This window comes from Falco punctatus (assembly GCF_963210335.1).
Source record: "Falco punctatus genome assembly, chromosome: 8".
Taxonomy (NCBI): domain Eukaryota; kingdom Metazoa; phylum Chordata; class Aves; order Falconiformes; family Falconidae; genus Falco; species Falco punctatus.
Window position 1 is genome coordinate 60,981,633 of NC_137588.1, and position 6,892 is coordinate 60,988,524.

Here is a 6,892-nt window from a genome sequence, read left to right on the forward strand (position 1 = left end):
GAGATAGGCAGGGATTTACTGGCGGATAGATTTTGTACCCTTCTCGGTGTCGGTTTGTGTCCCTGCAGTAAGTGACGGGATTTCTTGGCTGTGCTGTGTCCTTCTGCTTCTCATCAATCCCCACTTTATACGCCCTCCCCTCCCCGAGTAAACAGATGTGTCAGTTCAGATGCCAAAGGAAAAAAGTGGGTCCAAGAGGAAACTAAAAATGGGAAAACTACTTGGTTTTGATAGACAAAAATAACTTCTTGGGGTTCTTATTTTTGGTGCTGTTTTGTTTGCATTGAGCTAAAATGATTCTTCCTTCTTCCCCAGAAATTAAATTCAGAGACAAGCTGAATCATTTGTTCTGGGTTTGCTTTGGTGTTATTGAAGTCTTTTGACTTTTTGAAATTGGTTCAAATTTTAACATGTTTTCAGTTTGAAGATTGTGAAATGCAGCCTTTTCAAACCCACTGCAGACCTGTTCCTTTCAGAAACACAGATATGATGTCTTTCAATGCTTGTTTTGGTATCAATCTCCCTCATTTTAAAATGAAGTTATTCTCAGTTGCCTTGAAAAAGCAGTTCCCCTTATTTTCTACCGTTCTGAGCACACACACTGGTATCTGTAATGCAGACCCAGGGCTGTATAGAACATTAAAAATTATTTAATAAAACCAAACCAAAAACCCAACACCACCTTGAAATTTTCTTTTCCCTACTGTCTAGGCTTGTGCTACTGGAAAGCTAGAAAAAAAAAAAAGTTTGATAGCTTAACATTTAATGTGTAGGGACTGTAAATGCAATAGATAAAGGGGAAATTTAAATACTATAATTGCATGTTATGAGCTTTGACCTGGAAATGCAGGTTTGAATACACATCATGATTCAAAAGGCATCACCAAATGCTTCTTGCGGTGGCAGCTCTGCCAGGCTCTTTCACGTTGTCTCCAGGTAGCTGCTAGAGAGCACTTACTGTGCCCCTCCGTCTCTGCATGATGAATAATTGGATCTTATTTAGTCTTTAGCAAATGAATGTGTACAAGAGAAGTAAAAGGAAAATACAAGCTTTTCCTGTGAGATTGCTACTCTGAAGGAAAACAACCACTGTGGAAGAGATTATCTGAGAGTCTGCATCTCCTGAGCTGTTATCTTGTTGCTCAGAATTAAACAGCAAACTGGACACCTGTTGCTGGACTTTGAGTCCATTACAGGATGCTACTGGACTGTTTTTGGAAATGCAGTAAGTCTATTAAGTCTCAAAATATGGCATGAGTGTCCAGCCATGGTTTCCAAAGCATAAAGACTGTTTTCCAGAAACAGTTTTGCTTTTTCCCACCTGACAAGACGATGACAGTGCAAGAGCTGCTCTGGATCTCAGGGAAGGGGAGGCTTTTGGGGAAGGACACTGCTTTGTATGGACCGTAGGTACTTCCCACAGGCTGATTTCTGTTGGTTGAGAGCTTATGTGGGAGGGTACTCGGTATCTTGAAGCTCAAAGCTCAAGAAATCCAAACAAAATGAAGAACCTTTGAAAAAAACACACCCAGGAGAAAAATAATCCATTTTATCCCCCTGGTTATTGGCAGGAAAACAAAATGCAGGGGAAAAAGATGATTTTTGGTTTCAGTAAGTAATAAACATGTGGCCATAATATTTCTTGGGTTTCTTCACCTTGCATGGAATGAGCAATGGTGGCAGACCTTTCTATTTGGTCTTAACACAGGAAGGCAATGAGACTGCTTCCTTGAGGATGTTGCGGCAGAAAGAGGTTAACTTAATAAAATGAAATCAAACAATACTGAGACTTTTCCTTCAATGACTTTCCTTTAAGTCATTGAGCTAAAAGCTTCAGTTGGATGGGAAACCACGCATTGAAAGACTTTTATGAGGAGCAGAGCAGCCAGTCTTTCAGCTAGAGGCGAATGTAATGTCCCCAGGCTCTACTCCACCTCACCGGTCACTTGAACAGAGTGCATCCATGTGGTTAGTTTAATGTTGTATCACCCTGCCCCTCCCTCCATGAGGAATTTTATTTTAATCAATGCAGAAATATTAACTGTGATAAGAACGACTCATAGTCCATTATTTTCTTTCTTCGTAGTAGGTTGCCATCACTAATAAGCATTATAGGCAGTTTACACCAAAAAACCCCTCTAGTTCCAAAAGGTTTCCGAATCTGTGAACTTTCAAGTGTTTAGGAGAAAATTGTTCACATAGAACTAGAAACAGTTGTAATTTTTATTGCCAAAACAGAAATATATAGTGAAATTATGCCTGTTTTGAGGAAATTTAATTGGGAATTAAATTTGGATGTTTCTTATTTTGGAGATGGTCAAAACTAGAGAGAGATGGAAGACTAGAAGCTTCATGATCTATGTCCTTATCCTGATCTTCTCCGTTAGCTCAAACCAGTCAAATGCCTTGATGCCCAGCTGTGGTGCATATTTTGGAACAAATCTTTGCTTATATGCATTTTCAGTGTCTGAGGAGCTTGCATTTGTTCCATGGTGGAATAGGGAAATCCTGTGATACTGAAATTACATTTGAGATTGGAACATATACCTCCGCTGCCATGACCAGCAGGGTCGACCTTAGTAGGTGTGAGAGCTCTCGCTTCTGCATATTGACTTCATTAGTTGATAATGATTTCCAAAAGGCAGTACTGAAACCATTTCACTGGGTATGAACTTAGACTTTCTGACTATAAGTTTATTGCACAAGAGCCTGGTAATCCCTTCTCCTTTTTCCTAATAAAATTACAGCATTGCCCCACCCACCCTTATGTTTTTTAATTCAGCAGCTCTGTGGTAAAGCTGCAAGATCTGGCCTTTAGGACTGCTGTGAAGGCTCTAGTTATGTAGTTCAGTGATATTGCTTTATACTATATAATGAACTGTACTTTTGAGGAAATGAAAACACATTTCAAACATAATAATTCAGAGGAAAAAAAAATTATGTTACTTTTGTTACAGATGAAACTGTTCTCTGTATTTGCAATTTTGATCTTGACACCGGAATAATAACTTCAACAAGAGCAACAAAAAATGTTGCTTTACCTCATACTAAGGGAAAAATAAAGTTATAAGCACAAAATGAAACCTGTCTTAGCCAGTATCTCAGCCAGAATAAATTCTAGAGCTGAAAGAAAATGAGTGAATTATGACTTGTTACAATTTCCTCACAGCCCTTATCCACATGATTAAAACCAAAACAATCTTCTCTAGAAATGTGATTTTTTTTCAGTAAATAGTACTGATAGATGTTGTGAAAAGGGCAGCTGGCCACTGAAGTAAGATATTACTGTATGTATTAAAAATTACAGAGCTTGTTTGGCTTCTTATTCTGAGCCTATGCTTATTCGTGTTAAATAGTCATTTAGTAGCACTTGAAGCATGTTTGTAGTATTCTACCTGATGTACCTCATTCAACTGAGCTTTGTTCTAAAAACTGTGATTATGCAGAGATATATTAGAAAAACTGTGCCATCACTGTCATCTTTCACATACACTTCTGCCCCTCGCCCCAACATCAAACCGCATCCCAGCCTGAAACTCCTGTTTGCCCGTGCCTAAAAGATTGAACTTACTTTACATAGTCAGATGTACCATGGTCAACTTAATTTTGTAATTGAATTTTCTCAAATGCATTTTATGCTCATTACCCCATGAAAATTAGTGGGACTTTGCATACAATAAGCTGAACAGATGAATAACCTAGCGTTGAAATGTTCTGCAATAGTTAGTTTGGACCTGCACTAAAAGCAAAAAAGCTGATTTTTTCCTTTGCTGTGGTGCCCAGGGAAGCAGAGATGAAGTATTAGGATTTGCTATTTGGATGCCATAAAACAGAGATAAAAACCAGGTCTTTGTAGAAAATTCTTTGGGTGATAGCATACTAGTTTAACAATATTAGTCATGGAACATTTAGATGTATATTTATTTTTCTGAAAAGCTTTTCCTAATCTTTGAAAATAAATATGTTACCAGTATAGGAAAGCCGAGCATTCAGCTGCATCAAAGGATAAAGCAATATAGATGATCTGCATGATAAAGCTGGGGATCAGCGGTTTGTATCTTCAGCAGGAGTCCATGGGGAGGTACAGGAACCATCTGCATCCTAATAATTTTATACAACTCTATACCAGCTATTTACTCCAAGCTTTTCTTTGATCCTATGTGTGGTATTATCGTTGATCAGAAACCCCAGCTCCGTTCAGGAAGTACTGGATGTCTCGCTTTCTTCAAAATCAGTCTGGAAACCTTCCCAGGGATGCATCTGCTCCTTTAATTTGCTGCAGAGATGAAGAATTTGTGAAGAAAATTAAAGCTGGAATAAACTTTAAACATCCTAAACCTTGCTGCTGCTGTTGTGGCAGAAAATGTGTGTAAAGCAAGTGGGAAAAGCCCCAACAGTTATTTTACTTTTACCCCTAAACTGTAAGAGGTGACCTGTAAGGGGGCCAGCCTGCGCTGCAGGGACAACCCTGGTTCCCACGGCTCGTGCACGGGCCATGTGTTGGGCACTCCGACGGGTGCTGTTTGGAAGATTGTCACTTATGTCAAATGGGAAAGGACTTGTCTATCTTAAGGAAGGATTCCTCACTGGGGTTTTGTATTTTAATTTCTCTTCTCTGCATTGCATGCATCCAGAGGCCAGCTTTCTGAGGCTCTGCTACTTAATATAGCCAGGGGTACTCAGCAGCCGTCCAAGATAACATCATAAAAAATAGTATATATAAAAGAAAAGTGTATGGTTCAATATTGAACTATTTTACTTGTCTGAGACTTTCTTAAACTCCTTTCTCCACTCTTCCCTTTGTCCTGTTTTATGTCCTTTTTTTACCATAACCTACCTCTACTTGGGAAGAGCTCCATTTAGGTTCCCCCAATCTCACCTATACGGACCCAGCTCACCCTGAGTTCTTCCAAGAAAAAATTGATTGCCTTGACTTCTCTCCTGAGCTTTTGCAGCACTGTGCGAGAGACACTTCAGTTCGCTCTGGTTTTACTCCCGGTGCAGAGCTTACTCACCTGTATCTGCCCTGCTATCATCGTCTTGTTTTTCAGAAGCACCTGATGGCACTGGCAGCCTGGTGACTTGGTGGCAGGGAGCAGGTCTGGGGCTGATGCAGTCAGCCTCGACCAGCTAACTTAAACATTACATCTATCTGCTGTGTGGACTGCGGACTTCCCATAAGGAGTGGGGGAAATGATCTAATGGGAGCCTGGACCTAGTTTTACAGGCTCCCTGCCAAGGTGTCATTTGAACTTGGGCTCACCTCATCTGGAGTGACTTGCTCCAGGCTGTGGAAGGATTCAGTGATCGGATCGCGGCCAGAAATTTATATGCCTTGGGGTCTCGTTCCTTTGCTCTGACAAGGTCTTTTCGCAGTTGTGTGTGAGAGCACTTTTGCTGACATTCTGTCCCTTCCCACTGGGGACACATTTTGTTTCCCTTTCCTTACCCTTTACTTCTCTGTCTCAAAGTCCTCAACTCATTTCGTGTTTCCATTCCCCGTAACTGCCTTGCTGCTGCTCACCTGTAAATCACCAGCCTCCAGAAATGGCTCTTTTCAGCCTAACTTAGCAGGTGCTGCTTTGAACAAACAGCAACGTACTTTGAGTAGGAAATACGTGAAATATATACATCAGCTGCTTTTTGTGTGTCTGTGTGTGTGTCTGTGTGTCTTTGTGTCTGTGTCTCTGTGTGTGTGTGTCTGTGTGTGTGTGGTTACTGGCATGAAACCAGGATTATTGCAAATTAATCCTGGAACCTGGCTGCTTATTACTTGCCCCTGAGTGTGCCCAGTACAGAGTGGATGAAATTCTTCGGGTTTTTGTTCTGTTTTTTCTGTATCAATTACAAGATGATCAGAAAAGACCTTGGCAAAAGTTAACATGCATTAATGCATTCAAAAGAAAAGAAAAGGTTGCTTGTGTATGTTCATTCTCCTTGTTTTCCTTTAATCCCAGGAAGAGGATCCTTAAAAACAGTTTACACTCAAAATAATCACAGTGCTGAATTGGGAGATATAGTCGTCTGGAGTAACTGTCCTGGGGAAGTGACAGTTTGTTTGTAAATGCAGCTGCTGTTGTTAAAGATAATGAAACCTTAGAGAAATTAGTGTAAGCACACCCTCATTTTTTTTCTGCAAACCAGATTTTCTCCAAGTCTTACACAGCTATTTGAAATAGGAAAATTGGATCCCTTTTTCATTACATAGACTCTGTGTGTGGTGGAAGAGAATTGCATTGCGAGTCAAGTAAGTGGTGTGACTGGTTACAAATCTATAATCAAGCTCTAGAATATTAAAGCAGTTCACCGTATTTTCCACCTCAGTGACCCCAACAATCAGTTCAGGTTGAAGCTGTTTAGTGCTGTTTGACAGAAGAGATCCATCAAAGCTTAGCGTCCTGAGAAAATTTTAGAGCTACAGTTAGGTGACTCAGGGAAAAAAAACTATTTCTGTTACAAATTTTGGGAGTGGATTAAATATCTCTTAATAGCTGATTATAGCTTGGGCACTGTTACTGCACATACGCCAGGGTCTAATTCTGTATTTTCAGCAATAGTTACAACTCATTAAATGGGGTTTTCGTGAACCAAGTGCTGTAACCATGAGTATTCTCTAGACCTGGTCCTACCTTCCCATGAAAATACATCATGTAATGTGATTTTTAATATTTATTTTTTTTTACTGGACAATGTGAGCAAAGAGGAAGTGGGAAGTCAACGGTGCAGTGTTATTTACTTACCCTTAGAAACTGTATTTTCACCTGACGTTTTCATGTTAATTTTAGACTTTCTCTGGGAGCAGCCCTTGCTTGCAGCTGCACCCACAGCTGTAGCTGCAAATGAAAAGCAGACCAAATGTGTCCCCTTTTGTGTTTCTGCAGAAAGAGTGAGG